This window comes from Medicago sativa, chromosome 5, assembly GCF_051527215.1.
Source record: "Medicago sativa cultivar Bolivia chromosome 5, Bolivia_mono, whole genome shotgun sequence".
In the NCBI taxonomy this organism is placed as follows: domain Eukaryota; kingdom Viridiplantae; phylum Streptophyta; class Magnoliopsida; order Fabales; family Fabaceae; genus Medicago; species Medicago sativa.
The window spans coordinates 60,216,411-60,232,820 of NC_140753.1; the positions used below are offsets into that span (position 1 = coordinate 60,216,411).

The following is a 16,410-nucleotide window of genomic DNA, read 5'->3' on the forward strand; positions in this document are numbered from 1 at the left end:
GAATATCTTTTATTATTTTTTTACAAATAAATATATTTTAAGATATTTTAGGAGCTTATTTAAAAATGTGACATCATATAATGATTTGATAGCATGCATGTGTAAAACTTTTTTGAGGTAAATATGTTTTTAGTCTCTACAAAATTTTAGCGGTAATTTTAGACCTTTATAATATTGTAGTTTGTAAAAATAATCCTTATTTTGAAAACTTTTTACAAAAAATGGACACTTGTGGTCCTCCAAAATTGTCCCTATAAAATTCAAACAGAGACTAAAAATGAATAAATTTTTTGTAAATATTAAACTTGAAAGTTTGTAATTTTATAGGGACTAAAAAACATATTTAACCCAAAAAATTATATCGTAGATGTATACAAATTAAATCCAAAATAAAAAAATAACTTAAACAGCTGAATGTTAGTTTGCACAAAAAAATTGAAAGTCATCACATGATTTTTTTAGGGGTAGGCTAGTACATGTTAAAAGTAATACGCTCGTGATATCTTTGCGAAATTATTTTTGCTGGATATAGCACGGCTGTTTTTTTTTAAGAAGACATACATATTCATTATTGAGTGATTTAAAATATTCCTTGAATTTGTTTTTTGTGATTGTCTTGATTGAAGCATTTCAAATTTTCTACAATTTGATTACCTTTAATGCAATTAATTTTTAATTCATGAGTTTTATTTTTTTAAATAAAATAGGATTTTTTTATGATGGTTTAAAAGTTATTCATTGGTGATTGACTATGGAAAACGGAAAACTTGCTATATATTCTTAAATGACTTAAAGAATACCTTGAATGTAACGCCCATACTAAACTTATCTAGAATATTTAGAATGTGCGTTAAATTTAGTACTGGATACATTAAAATTACAATAATAAAATTTCGACTGAATAAATATATACATCACTGCAGGATCGTACATTTTCTATATGAATACATGTCTGGAACCGTAACAAATAATCTGAACTAGTACGACACGAGCATGTGAAAATATATTAGTCAGCCTCCTGTATTGTCTCCTTGCCACGTACAACCTGCTGATCTGAAATAAAATAAAATGGAATGGGGTGAGACGGGATGTCTCAGTGAGTTCCACCTATCCTAGGCTGTAGGCAATCTCAGGGAACCTAGGATCGCCATCTGTCTCTAAGCTCAACCCTTTTTGGGTTTATACAGTTTTGTCATGCATAACTGAGCGATCGGGGGATAACTAGGATCGCTATCTGAAATACTGATTCAATCCTGATACTAATGTTGAAATCATACTAACTATTATAGTCATAATGTTTGTCATATTATGTTAGGAATGTTAGCGTTGAACAAACAATATTATCTGAGTTGATTTTACGGAATAAACCCAGGTGGAGTAACCCCGGAATTTATTCCACTCTGACCGGTAATAATTCCAACTGGCGGGAACCCAACTGACGGGGATACCGGACTCCTCTGATTATCGTGGGGTCATCCTCACGGATAGTGCCCGTTCCAACTGGCGGGAACCTTTTGTATCCTAACTGGCGAGGATAGCAAAAGCCACGGTTAAAACATATTTTAATATTATAAGTGAAATGATTTCTGATAACTGAAATAATTCTCAACTCCACTACTAACGGGGAGCAAAAGAGAGGAATACATTAACTTAATTGATTTCTTATAATAATAACATCCTGAAACTGATAATAAAGACGTAGTGATTCCGTCTTTATTCTGAAATTAATTTTGATACTAACCTATTCAGGTTCTAGGCATATCGTTGTCATATGCCAGTCCTAAAAGGTCATAAGATTTTCCCCATATCCTGATAAATCTAACTTCGACTAATTAAGCCGAAATTCCATAATTAAAGTTCCTTATTTTCCAAACTTTGGAAATCTACCCATGAATTGTTTACATGTCATACTCGTTCTAAATACATTTCTTATGTCAATGTGCAATAATTATGTAATGGCACCTATGTTGGAGGATTGCTAAATATTCTTTGTCACATAGTAAGAAAATATGCATTAATGTTAATTTGAACATGTTTATGTTACTATCCGTGTTGGAGTATCTTAAAACATTCCTGGTTACATATTTGAATAAATTAAATGTTTCGAATTCTAGCCGAACAGTGACTATATTTATGCATGATAAACTTCCTTGTAAAATCATTTAAGAAGATGCAACCAATTTTGTAACCAAGGCAAGTGTTAAACTCTAACATTTTCTCAACCATTTATACAAGTAAATATAATATTTGCCTTGTCTAACATTTTCCTCCAACATCTCCACTAACATAAACATATTCATAACTTGAAAGAGGATTTAGAATAAACTAGTAATCAAAACATGTGACAAGTTCAATTATCCAAAACTATATATAAGTGTGTGCGTCGAAATTTCAATTTAAAATCCTATCCTCCAACATTAGGATTGATTAATATTACACATTAACATAAGAAATATTAGAACAAATTAATAGGGTATCTAACTAGTAAATCATAACTATTCTAACTACATCTAATTTATTCCAACTCAAGGGTCATAAATCATATGGCATAAATTCACTACCCAAAATGGATGGTTTACTATCTAAAGGAACTCACCTCATCTTATTCCAAGCTCTTGAACAATTATAAGCATCAATTGAGCATCTTCACCTCTGCCTCTAATCGGTCATCCGAAGAACAGTCCGAGACTGCAACAGCTTAGTTCATCACCAACTTGAATTTCGGTTCAGCACAAAATCCTACTTCTGTCCTCAACTTCAAACTTGTCTACAGACTTCATTACTGGACCAAAATCAGTGAAACCGGTGCCAAAACGACGGCAATTTCGTTAGCTAACCATAGCAACAAGAACCACCTGATTCGGAGTTACAGAGAGAAAGTTATTACCGTTTTAGTGGAGTCCTGTCCCAAAACCCGTAAGCAGATTTTCCAGCAGAAATTCACAACTTCAAACACACTTTCTGAGTTCGTTCCTAATCCGAAACACACAAAATTTATATCCAATTTGAAGGGAATTAAACGTACAATCCAAAAATGCAATAGTTAGACAAGCCTGAACTACACAGCAACAGCAGTAACTCAATCAGTACCTGAGCTATCATACGAATTCGACACCCATCTCATAGCTTTTAAGCATAACCGCTTCCATCTACCCAAACATGTATAAATGGTTTCCGAATCACTTTTAGATGCTTATGAAAACAACTTAACAATACTTTCCAACTTCAAGCTTATCCACAACAATCCTAATTAATTTACTTCATTAATAGCTTATGATTCTAGCAATTCCAATTATACATAACAGATCAAAATCAAAAACATACACACCTTACCATTATTCACTTGTTCATTACAGCCCAACAACACCACTATGCACCCAAAAACAACACAATCTTGCCCAACCAACTAGAATTTGTTCTCATACAAGGCACAAACATGTATCAACTTATTGTTGTCTGGAATGAATGAATTGAATGATTAAAGAATGGGGTTAGGGTTCACTTGGGAAAGAAAAAGGAAGAAAGGAAGTGAGCTTACCTTTGTTTCTTAGTAGTTCCAACATATAAAGTGAGAAGAATTGATCTCATCAAGCTTGAATCCATGAGGAAAGTAAGAAAATTGTAAAGATTGGATGGAGGAAGGGAATTGGCGAGAGAGAGAAAGTGAGGAGAGGGAGTAGTCTTTAGCTAGTGAGAGAAATGAAGGGAAATGAGAAAATGAAAGAAAACTATATTGACCACCTATAAAAATATCTTGAGAGGTAGGATTACCATTTTGCCCCTTGTTTAAAAAAAAATCTCAAGTCCATCGGGATAATGTGTGAGATATATACCGAATATCCTCGCATTTCTCAATAAATAATTAACTCTTCAGAAATAATTTTAGTTCTGACATGCTCAACTGATACGTCAGTCTATTTAGAATTTAGCGGTATATTACACTCTACCCCCCTTAAGAAAATTTCGTCCTCGAAATTTAGAGTTTACATGCTAATAAGCACAAATAATTCCTCTATATTTTCGACCTTAGACTTCCACATACGTTCATTATCAACTGATTCTTTCTGTCCGACTCAAATAGTGGTCTCCATCGTTACATAGCGTTTCTTGATTACATAACCATAAATACAACTGACTTGAATTGATAGGTCAAAATTGATTTTAGGACATGTTTGATAATAACCTTCTTAAATGTGAGTTGTGACTCACTATACATCCTGGGCATGATGGAAGGCGGGGCTGACCGAGCTGATGCACCTGATATCCTTCGAATTAATTCTTGGGTTCGGACACTCTTTATAAATTTGTCTTAGGTTACTAATACTTGTTTAGCTTCACTGAGTTCTATAGAAATATCATACACTTATTGGAGTAACACTTTTATCGACTTCGTCGATTTCTTTATCTTGTCTTGAACGAATATGACCTTTGAGTGATCTTTCATGCTATTTCTGGTCCCAATAAAATTTTATTTATAAACTATGCCCCTAGTAACGAGGTCTTATAATGATAATTGTACCATACTCTGTATAAGATCGTCACTACTCTTAGTAATATCTGACGTCTAGTTTATTTCATCGAAAGTAAGAATTGTTTCAACTTTCTCCGTCAATCAACACATAAATAGAAAATGTTACTTCTGATATCTGTTATGTTTTATATGAATAAACTCAACATGGTGTTACCTCAAACATCTGATGGAAGTACTAACTGACGAGTACAATCCATAGGTCAGATTTATATACATAATGTACTAACTGGCGAGTACATTAAATATATAAATCTTATATGAGAAATGGTGCACTGACTGACGAGTACACAATACACGAGGTAATACAACTGATAGCTTAATACATGACATATAACTGCAGTCATTTGACTATACTTCATCTGCACTAAGTTTTCAACATTCTTGAATTAATCAAATTACACTTTGATCCGGTCAAAATAAATAAGATACGTAATCAAATTTTCTCATGAACTTACTCTTCCAAAATATACACTTCATCCTTGAACAATATTATTCTCTCTGTTATTATAGGGAACATATTATCTTAGTCTTTCTGATAATTTCATACTGTATATCACATAAAATTTTCTATCTTGTATGATATCAATCTTTTCTTCACCTTCAAAAATACGGAGTTTAAAATTCCCGAACTTCACAACAAAATTGTGTTTAAGCATTCGCATTCTTGTTCTGAATAGCATCCTTGCACTTAAATGCCTCTTACTATACTTGATATCCCATGAGAGTATTTCAAACCAAAATAAAATCATCTTGATACAACATCCATATTTATTACCTCATACATGACTCTTTTCCAGCTAAACTGATACTTTTAATTCATTCTTTGAAATCACCAAGTCGACTGACTAAGTTACATACTAGAGGTGATTCTAATTTTCTTAGATTTAACAAGGGACAAACACTTCCGTCCTACTCTTACTACATCTTCTTTAACTTTTTAAACTTTCAATATCTTTGAATGATGTGGCTTGAAAAATCCTTAGTTCGTCTCTTAAAATTTTTCCCATGAATATCTCATCTCAAAGTCTTAAACTATTGCACATCTTATCACTTCTTTACTGATTAATTTTCCGCTGCGCCACTCTGATTTGTTAACTTACATCGATTTAGGCATACCGATCTAATCATACTAACAATTTCACAATCTCAATACTATATGTTTATCCAATTCTCCAAGTCATTCTTCGGAGTTTACATATTATGAGAAGAGGGACTAACTTTACACTACTTGCTACTTCGAGCATCAATTTATATCACTGACGAATCATTTCCAGGTACTGTATTTTTCCCTTAAACATATATTACATACTTGTTCTCGCAAGGTGTTCCTTACAAAATGCATACTTCACTCTTAATTCTTTTGCACTAGCAGCAATCTTCCATACAACAGAACCTCAAAATAATTTTCAATCCAAAATTCTAGTTAATCCTTAATACGTCAACCTACTATATTTATGCATTGACACGTTCTATTGAAAGAGCTTGACATCGTTCGTCCATTATTTCACCGAACTTTGACAACCTATTATTAAATCTTTATTTTCTGTTTCGTTCGAAAGGTTACATCTTGTCTATGACCATTTCTGAGATCCTTTTTCCACTTACTACTAAGCTTGTGCTTCTTAGTTCAAAAACAACTTAATAATTCGAGATAGATGCAGGTGGTCTGATTCAATTTCCTTCGTGTACTACTCCCGTTAGCTTAACTTCCTTGCAATATCTTGTTAGTAAGAATGCATCCAAATCGTAATTGATTCGTAAAATATCTTTCCAATACTATTTATTCATCCTTCTTGACTCTTATGTTATATACCATCTTCATTTCTTGATTCATAACTCTAGCACTCTAGACTTCGGGAGGTACGACTATTCTGACGTAGTTTATCTGACTTGCGTTGTCCATTCAATGCTCGCATTGAGGGGATTTCCTTGTCAACTTCAAAATAATTTACTAATTCCTTAATTAGTTCACTTAACAACTCAAACATCAAAAGTCGGCTTGTTTCAGGCATTCGAGTCATTCACTTCTTACATACTCTACATCCACTGAGAGTTTATGAATTTCATTGTTCATCGGATAATTTTCTCATATCAAGTTCCTCTTCTGATCCCGCAATCTTCTTCTATACCTTACTAATGCTTCTTATGTTGCGTGCTTGTTAAGGTTTAATCATCCTTTTATCATCCTGAATCTCTTACTTCTCCAATATCCATATAGGAAGAGTCGTTCAACGATACTGGCGTACTCCGTCTTAAACTTAACATTTCCCTTGTGTCCTTCAAGAATATTCAGCTACACAGTTTACCAGTCAACATTTGGCGTCAAATACTTCCTTATCAAATTTGTTACAAAACTTGACACCCCGACTTTCCTCCTTCGTATGCTTCATTCCTCCTAGGTCCTATTCAGCTCTCAGACATTTGTTCTAATTGTCATATACTAGTTTGAGTTGATCAGGCTCACCTAGACATGACATTTAGAATAAATATCCGGAACCCAATGGTCCTACTCCATTTTATTGAATTCTAATGTTCCAAGGCACGATCTGAATCGACCAGCTCTGATACCAAATTGTAACGCCCATACTAAACTTATCTAGAATATTTAGAATGTGCGTTAAATTTAGTACTGGATACATTAAAATTACAATAATAAAATTTCGACTGAATAAATATATACATCACTGCAGGATCGTACATTTTCTATATGAATACATGTCTGGAACCGTAACAAATAATCTGAACTAGTACGACACGAGCATGTGAAAATATATTAGTCAGCCTCCTGTATTGTCTCCTTGCCACGTACAACCTGCTGATCTGAAATAAAATAAAATGGAATGGGGTGAGACGGGATGTCTCAGTGAGTTCCACCTATCCTAGGCTGTAGGCAATCTCAGGGAACCTAGGATCGCCATCTGTCTCTAAGCTCAACCCTTTTTGGGTTTATACAGTTTTGTCATGCATAACTGAGCGATCGGGGGATAACTAGGATCGCTATCTGAAATACTGATTCAATCCTGATACTAATGTTGAAATCATACTAACTATTATAGTCATAATGTTTGTCATATTATGTTAGGAATGTTAGCGTTGAACAAACAATATTATCTGAGTTGATTTTACGGAATAAACCCAGGTGGAGTAACCCCGGAATTTATTCCACTCTGACCGGTAATAATTCCAACTGGCGGGAACCCAACTGACGGGGATATCGGACTCCTCTGATTATCGTGGGGTCATCCTCACGGATAGTGCCCGTTCCAACTGGCGGGAACCTTTTGTATCCTAACTGGCGAGGATAGCAAAAGCCACGGTTAAAACATATTTTAATATTATAAGTGAAATGATTTCTGATAACTGAAATAATTCTCAACTCCACTACTAACGGGGAGCAAAAGAGAGGAATACATTAACTTAATTGATTTCTTATAATAATAACATCCTGAAACTGATAATAAAGACGTAGTGATTCCGTCTTTATTCTGAAATTAATTTTGATACTAACCTATTCAGGTTCTAGGCATATCGTTGTCATATGCCATTCCTAAAAGGTCATAAGATTTTCCCCATATCCTGATAAATCTAACTTCGACTAATTAAGCCGAAATTCCATAATTAAAGTTCCTTATTTTCCAAACTTTGGAAATCTACCCATGAATTGTTTACATGTCATACTCGTTCTAAATACATTTCTTATGTCAATGTGCAATAATTATGTAATGGCACCTATGTTGGAGGATTGCTAAATATTCTTTGTCACATAGTAAGAAAATATGCATTAATGTTAATTTGAACATGTTTATGTTACTATTCGTGTTGGAGTATCTTAAAACATTCCTGGTTACATATTTGAATAAATTAAATGTTTCGAATTCTAGCCGAACAGTGACTATATTTATGCATGATAAACTTCCTTGTAAAATCATTTAAGAAGATGCAACCAATTTTGTAACCAAGGCAAGTGTTAAACTCTAACATTTTCTCAACCATTTATACAAGTAAATATAATATTTGCCTTGTCTAACATTTTCCTCCAACATCTCCACTAACATAAACATATTCATAACTTGAAAGAGGATTTAGAATAAACTAGTAATCAAAACATGTGACAAGTTCAATTATCCAAAACTATATATAAGTGTGTGCGTCGAAATTTCAATTTAAAATCCTATCCTCCAACATTAGGATTGATTAATATTACACATTAACATAAGAAATATTAGAACAAATTAATAGGGTATCTAACTAGTAAATCATAACTATTCTAACTACATCTAATTTATTCCAACTCAAGGGTCATAAATCATATGGCATAAATTCACTACCCAAAATGGATGGTTTACTATCTAAAGGAACTCACCTCATCTTATTCCAAGCTCTTGAACAATTATAAGCATCAATTGAGCATCTTCACCTCTGCCTCTAATCGGTCATCCGAAGAACAGTCCGAGACTGCAACAGCTTAGTTCATCACCAACTTGAATTTCGGTTCAGCACAAAATCCTACTTCTGTCCTCAACTTCAAACTTGTCTACAGACTTCATTACTGGACCAAAATCAGTGAAACCGGTGCCAAAACGACGGCAATTTCGTTAGCTAACCATAGCAACAAGAACCACCTGATTCGGAGTTACAGAGAGAAAGTTATTACCGTTTTAGTGGAGTCCTGTCCCAAAACCCGTAAGCAGATTTTCCAGCAGAAATTCACAACTTCAAACACACTTTCTGAGTTCGTTCCTAATCCGAAACACACAAAATTTATATCCAATTTGAAGGGAATTAAACGTACAATCCAAAAATGCAATAGTTAGACAAGCCTGAACTACACAGCAACAGCAGTAACTCAATCAGTACCTGAGCTATCATACGAATTCGACACCCATCTCATAGCTTTTAAGCATAACCGCTTCCATCTACCCAAACATGTATAAATGGTTTCCGAATCACTTTTAGATGCTTATGAAAACAACTTAACAATACTTTCCAACTTCAAGCTTATCCACAACAATCCTAATTAATTTACTTCATTAATAGCTTATGATTCTAGCAATTCCAATTATACATAACAGATCAAAATCAAAAACATACACACCTTACCATTATTCACTTGTTCATTACAGCCCAACAACACCACTATGCACCCAAAAACAACACAATCTTGCCCAACCAACTAGAATTTGTTCTCATACAAGGCACAAACATGTATCAACTTATTGTTGTCTGGAATGAATGAATTGAATGATTAAAGAATGGGGTTAGGGTTCACTTGGGAAAGAAAAAGGAAGAAAGGAAGTGAGCTTACCTTTGTTTCTTAGTAGTTCCAACATATAAAGTGAGAAGAATTGATCTCATCAAGCTTGAATCCATGAGGAAAGTAAGAAAATTGTAAAGATTGGATGGAGGAAGGGAATTGGCGAGAGAGAGAAAGTGAGGAGAGGGAGTAGTCTTTAGCTAGTGAGAGAAATGAAGGGAAATGAGAAAATGAAAGAAAACTATATTGACCACCTATAAAAATATCTTGAGAGGTAGGATTACCATTTTGCCCCTTGTTTAAAAAAAAATCTCAAGTCCATCGGGATAATGTGTGAGATATATACCGAATATCCTCGCATTTCTCAATAAATAATTAACTCTTCAGAAATAATTTTAGTTCTGACATGCTCAACTGATACGTCAGTCTATTTAGAATTTAGCGGTATATTACATTGAATTTTTAAGATATCCTTGATTGCAGCATGTCAAAGTTTCAACAATTCATTAATACTTCAACCGTTTCAAAATACATTTCACAATTTTACAATATACATTATTCACATAACTTACTTTGACCACATTTTTTAACTAATATATAAATACAAATGTTAGCATGTAAGATGTTGTTTGATTTGTCTCAACGAATATTTTCAAATAGGATTATCAAAGTATGTGTTTATTTTTGAAAAAAGAAATAGGATTTTTTTATGCTTATTTAAAGATTATTGACCGTATAAAAGGATAAATATTAGAATTAATGCATATATATCTTGCACATTAATACATATACAATTCTACAAATGTACTTGTTGGATCCAATTAAGCACCCAAATTTGAGAGCTCCGTTGTTGACCGTCCTAGTCTATATTTTGACATCACAATGTTAGGTTTGTTTGAAGTCTAATTCGAAATATTTTTGAGGCAAAATATCATATGATCCAAATATAAAATCAAACACGGTTAACTTTGACTTGGATGAATCTTTTGAAGAAAAAAAATCCAATCAAATTTAATGCAATATAATTTGGATCAATATTTACATATCCAAAATAAATTTTAGAAAACTCTTTTAATGTTAATAATATAAAGGAACAATAGATTAATAGGTTTGATACAAAAATAGATTAAACTAATAAGTAGTATTAAAAAAATTGGAAACCCTTTTCATTTCATTTTATCAGAAGTTGATAAAATTTGACACACACACACTCATAAGAGTAAGATGAAGTATCATAAAAAAATTAAAATTAAAATTAGCAAATAATAGATTAATGTAATAAATTTGTAAAAGTTTAGTCTAGTGGTAAAAAGACACATCAAAGACATATCACCAAATTAAATCAACTTGTGATAAAATGAAATTTACCGATTTTCCAAAAAAGGTTAATAGAATTATTTTAAAAATGTCTTTAGGTTTAAATTTTTTTAAAAAAGATCAAAGTATTTTTATTCATAAATATTTCATTTTTTTATAAAAAAAGTTAGTTAACAAATTAATCAATTTATTCATAAAAAATCAAATACATTATACATAACAATTATTATTAAAATTTGTCATTAAGGATAATCTTCTCATTAAAGCTAATTATTATTTGAAATCTTATAATAAAATGACTTATTTGAAGACATCATTATTCATTAAGTATAATATTCTCATAAAAATTAATGTTTATTCAAAATATTACAATTCGATGACTTGTTTAGGAATTTTGTATCGCATTAATATTTTTTTTGGTTACAGAGGAAAATATCGCATTAATATATTTTATTAAATAATTTTATTTTTATTACTTTATTACTTGTATTTATTTGATTGGTTGTATATAACTTTTTTTTAAAGAAATATTGGTTGTTTATAACTATTAATTATTATGTGAGAGTTCACCTCAGAATTTCTTACGTGAAAAGTGTTACCGAGGGTGAGAAGTTGTTAAAATAGTTTTTAAGAAAAAAGGCATGTTAATGGTGTTGATAAAAAATCGTGAAAAAAAATCTAAATTCATACACATGGATTAATATATTTGTTTTTTTTTGTTACAGGATTAATATATTTGTATTATTCATGTACGTGTGATATACAATAAATTAATAATTACAAATCATGAAGAAAAAAGGGGCACTCACGACACGCATCACTAAATTTTCCAATATAATAAATACAATCTTCAGTTTCTCTGTCATTCTTGTATTTGAAAAAAAAAATTAAAGAAATAGTGCACTATTTCTTATACACTATATTCAAACGCCTCATTATCAATGTCTTTTGCAATGCTCCATCATATGACTCTTCTTCCTCATAAACGACTTCTTGTGCGTCACAATTTCTAATCACTTTGTCTCCCTGTCTAAACTAAAAAACAATAAAAGATATAAAAATAAAAGCTTTATATAATCAAAATTTATAATAGCTACAAAACAGGAGTTGTGGTGTGAAGAATGTGTTGGCCAAAGGGTCTAATTTATGTAAAACAACAACATGTAACTTAACCAATCAAATTTGAACTCATATCTTACCTATTAAGCAAAATATAATTTTTTTTAATGATTGCATTTGAAAAAAACTAAATAGGAAATTTCACGACATTAAATAAAATCATGTTTTAGCTATTAAGATATGAGTATTAGTTTAGTGAAATTTCTCTATTATGATATGAGTATTAGTTTAATGAAATTTCACGGCATTAAATAATATGCATTCACATTTAGATCAAATAAAATCATGTTTCCTTCACACAGAAAAAATATTATTCACATTTTTATTTCACAAAAATATAATCTTAACTTATTAAAAAGATTATCAAATTTATAATTTATCACAAAGAATATTATCTTAAAAACTAATAGTTATAAAACAAATATTATTCACATTTTTATTTCATTAAACTGTTTTTTTTTTGTTGAAGAAATTTCATTAAACTGTTCAATTTTTATTTTAGTACAGAAAAAGAAAAACGGAAGTACATTGAATATGCATTAATAAAATTATAACTTTTAATCAAATTGAATCAAAGAAAATAACACGGAAATCTCACTTTTAAGTACAATGAATATGCATGTTTAATGGTCTTTGTGATTTTAGAGGGAAGGTTCCGATTTTTTTTTTGGTTTAAGGCTTATTTTATTTTTTTTTAGGGAAGGTTCAACGTTTATTTTAGCAAGACCATTAAATAGAATCAACTGAAATCATATTTTTAATATTCCTTAATGATACGTTTTTAATTCCAATTAAATACCTCCAATTCCAATTTTTTTATGTCCTAAAATAAAGTATCCCTTATTAGTTAAAAAAAGTGTTAGGAACCGAAATAAGTTAGATAAGTGAATGTTGTAGTGTTTGCAGAAATACATTAAATGCTTCGCAGCATCCAACCACACTGAATACATGACAGGCCTATCACAATTGACATGGAATTTGATCTTGAAAAATGAAAAAGTGATAATCATACGCAACATTCCAATACCACATTTTACGACATTTCTATGACATTTCTATTTTCCAGTGTATGAGGCGCTCAAAACTCAGCGTGGGTGTGATTTCAACAAAATCAGTTCAACGAAATAAAAGTTTGATAAATTACAAAGAGTTCTCACTCGCTGTACAATTTTTTTTGTTAGCATAACTGAATCCATATTTGTTTAAATGTAGACGCCTTAACATCACAACGTCATTTAGCGAATACAAAAAACCATAACCTCGTTCAATTACCTCTTCTTTAATAGAAGAGCAGCACTGAAAGTTGGATTGAACAACACCTTTGTTGCATTGATGGTATTTCGTATCGTCGCCTGACCTCGATAATTGAGAAAAAAATAGCTCGTTAGTTGTTTACAAAGCCAACAACAAAGAAATGGTGACATGCACACAAAGTAATTATACCCTGAAAGATCTTGATCTTGGTTAAGAGGACAGCAACAACAACATTATCGGTTTCACCAGATGCAAGAAAAGCTTTCAACTCATCAACATAAGGACCAAAGAGGGTGAACTTGAAACGAAACCTAATACAACAATTTTAAAAAAAATAAAATAAAATATAACGTGAGTTACACAAATATACGTGAAAAAACTTTTTAAACACATTTTAAATAGTAGGGTTTTGCTAACCAATGCCCTTAGGGCAATGGTTAAGGAATCAAAAAAGGAAATAATTGTGAAATTTCATGTAGAAAAAGTTGCTTTTTACTATTTCAATAAGTTGAATGCACAATTTCCAAGATAAAGTTACTACTTTAAGTTTCTTATCAAGTGCCCTTAGGGCACTTGTTAGCATTTCCCTAAATAGTAAAATATAAAAGGATGGTGTACCCATCGTAATCCAACTCAATAGGAATCATCTTCGATTGAGATCCATATTGCGAGTATATGACTTCTCAACACCAACAGCTTTCAGCATACCCATAACATCTGAAAAGAATATCAACCAAGATTAAAAAAAATGATTCCTTTACATAAAAGACCAGATTTGCTTTAATTGATAATACTATTTTTGGTCAGCTTACCGATCAAGTAATCAGTATCATATTCAGATTGAAAGATTTCGCGAGGATCACCGATCACGTAGATGTCAGCAGGAACAAACTTATCATCACATTGTTTTATTTTTGTACCCACATTAGAAGCAACACTAAAATTTCCAATAGAGAATACACGGTCCTCCTTCAGCTCCTTCTCATACTTGTATATGAGAGTACGTCTAACAGACGCATTGATTCGGTCATCCTATAATATAAAAAAATTTAAATTAGATAACAAAACATTTTATAATATAAATAACTTATATGATTAATTTAGAGAACAATACAATTACGAATATTGACCTAATACAATTAGGGATAAAATAATAGAAGAACGAAAAATAAAAACAGCCGGACAAAAAAATATAAACAATCAATTGTATATAAACAAATAAAATTTCAAGGACCCAAACAAAAATTTATTGATACAATTTCTAAAATTATTGATATAGTCGATCTTTGATATATATATATATAAAAAAAAAACTGAACCGATCGTATTTTTGTTTGGATTAGTATAGGACGGTGAAAAATTTCAGTATAGGACGGTGAACGTATATAGTACAGGACGAAAAATAGATATTTTTGTTGCTTCTAACGTGGGATCAAAAAAAATATAAATTTTCATTCTGTGAATAAGTTTTCAATTGCTCCTAAATTATAGTATAGGATCGTATTTTTTCATCCTGTGAATAAAAAAAAAAGAATCAATTTAACAAAAAATTATTGTTTTGACAATAATCGCATACTTTAAAAAAAAAATCACAATAATCGCTCTTTGCTTTATAAAAAACTGAAGTCCTTGATACAGTTACACACGACCTTAACAAAAAAATTATTGTTTTGACAAAAAAAAAAAACAAAAAATTATTGATAAAAAAAAGAAAGATAAAAACTAAAAACAAATGGAATCAAACTACCTTATTGTCCATTAGAACCATTTCCAAGGAGTAAGGAAGTTTATCCTTTTTCATATCCCTCACAAACCAAAGGCTAACGACTCGAACCATGATATTTCAGTTTTCTTTGGAAGGGGATATATCTGAAATCAAGTCGATCTTTGGTGCCATTTCAGCTGAACAGAGAGATACGAAGATTACGTAATGAAAAAGAAAGGAATATGAAAGACAACTGCAAAGCAGGAGTTGTGGTGTGAAGAATGTGTTGGCCAAAGGGTCTAATTTATAATAGCTTTTAGAGGATAATTACGTAAAACAACAACATGTAACTTAACCAATCAAATTTGAGCTCATATATTAGCTATTAAGCAAAATATAATATATTCTTTTATTAAATGATTGCATTTGAAAAAAACTAAATAGACTAAAATAAAGTATCCAATTTTTTATTACTGTTTCATAAACATAAAATATGATATATTAACGTTCAAATAAATCAAATTAAATAATATTTTGTTTTTATTAAGTATTTCCCTTGCATATTGATTTTTTTTTCAAAGAATCCTTGCATATTAGTTGCGAAGGGTGATCAAATGGTTCAGAAAAATAAATTGGTAGTGATCGAACATTACTTTTGTAATCGACATTTTGCGTTGAAATAGTAACCAAGATTTGACATTAAAGTTGCTTCATGGCAAATAATTCTGTAACCGAAAATTCTTCCAAACTAATAATGTAGATAGTAAACATATGGTATAAACAAATAGTAACCAAAATTTTCCTTTCAAAAAAATAGTAACCAAAATTTACCATTAAAGTTTTTGTGTTGAAATAGTAACAAAGATCTGACATTAAAGTTGCTTCATGGCAAATAATTCTGTAACCGAAATTTCTTCCAAACTAATAATGTAGATAGTAAACATATATGGTATAAACAAATAGTAACCGAAATTTAGCATTAAAGTTTAAATTAGTCAAACAAATTGTAACCAAAAAAATATCTTCAAAAATAATAGTAGAAGCATTTGACATAACTGGTATAAAATAAAGTAACATAGCAAAATTTTTTTGTAACGTAAAATTTCTTCTAAACTTTAATGTTAAAAAAAAAATTAATGGTTTTTTTTTTTACCAATTCATCCTGTGAAATATATCTATAAATTAATCGTTTTTTTTAACCATTAATAAAATCGTATTTTTTTTGAAAAA

At 30.9% G+C, this 16,410-nt stretch overlaps 2 long non-coding RNA genes across 19 annotated transcripts; both read right to left on the minus strand.

Moving 5' to 3' along the window:
- Positions 1–817: 817 nt before the first annotated feature.
- Positions 818–10,229, minus strand: LOC146923636 (uncharacterized). 18 transcript variants are annotated; one of them, XR_015009825.1, is made up of 11 exons: positions 9,837–10,229; positions 9,632–9,704; positions 9,389–9,447; positions 9,186–9,271; positions 8,895–9,080; positions 3,539–7,351; positions 3,329–3,456; positions 3,091–3,149; positions 2,888–2,973; positions 2,597–2,782; positions 818–1,053 (listed from the first exon to the last, which is right to left on the minus strand). It is a non-coding gene; the product is annotated as an uncharacterized LOC146923636 (long non-coding RNA). The 18 variants fall into 18 exon arrangements; XR_015009831.1 differs by having other exon boundaries at positions 9,389–9,544; XR_015009827.1 differs by having other exon boundaries at positions 9,627–9,704.
- A 3,167-nt stretch (positions 10,230–13,396) lies between these two features.
- LOC146923637 (uncharacterized) lies at positions 13,397–14,465 on the minus strand. The gene is made up of 4 exons (XR_015010920.1): positions 14,288–14,465; positions 14,094–14,192; positions 13,665–13,786; positions 13,397–13,573 (listed from the first exon to the last, which is right to left on the minus strand). It is a non-coding gene; the product is annotated as an uncharacterized LOC146923637 (long non-coding RNA).
- Positions 14,466–16,410: the final 1,945 nt, after the last annotated feature.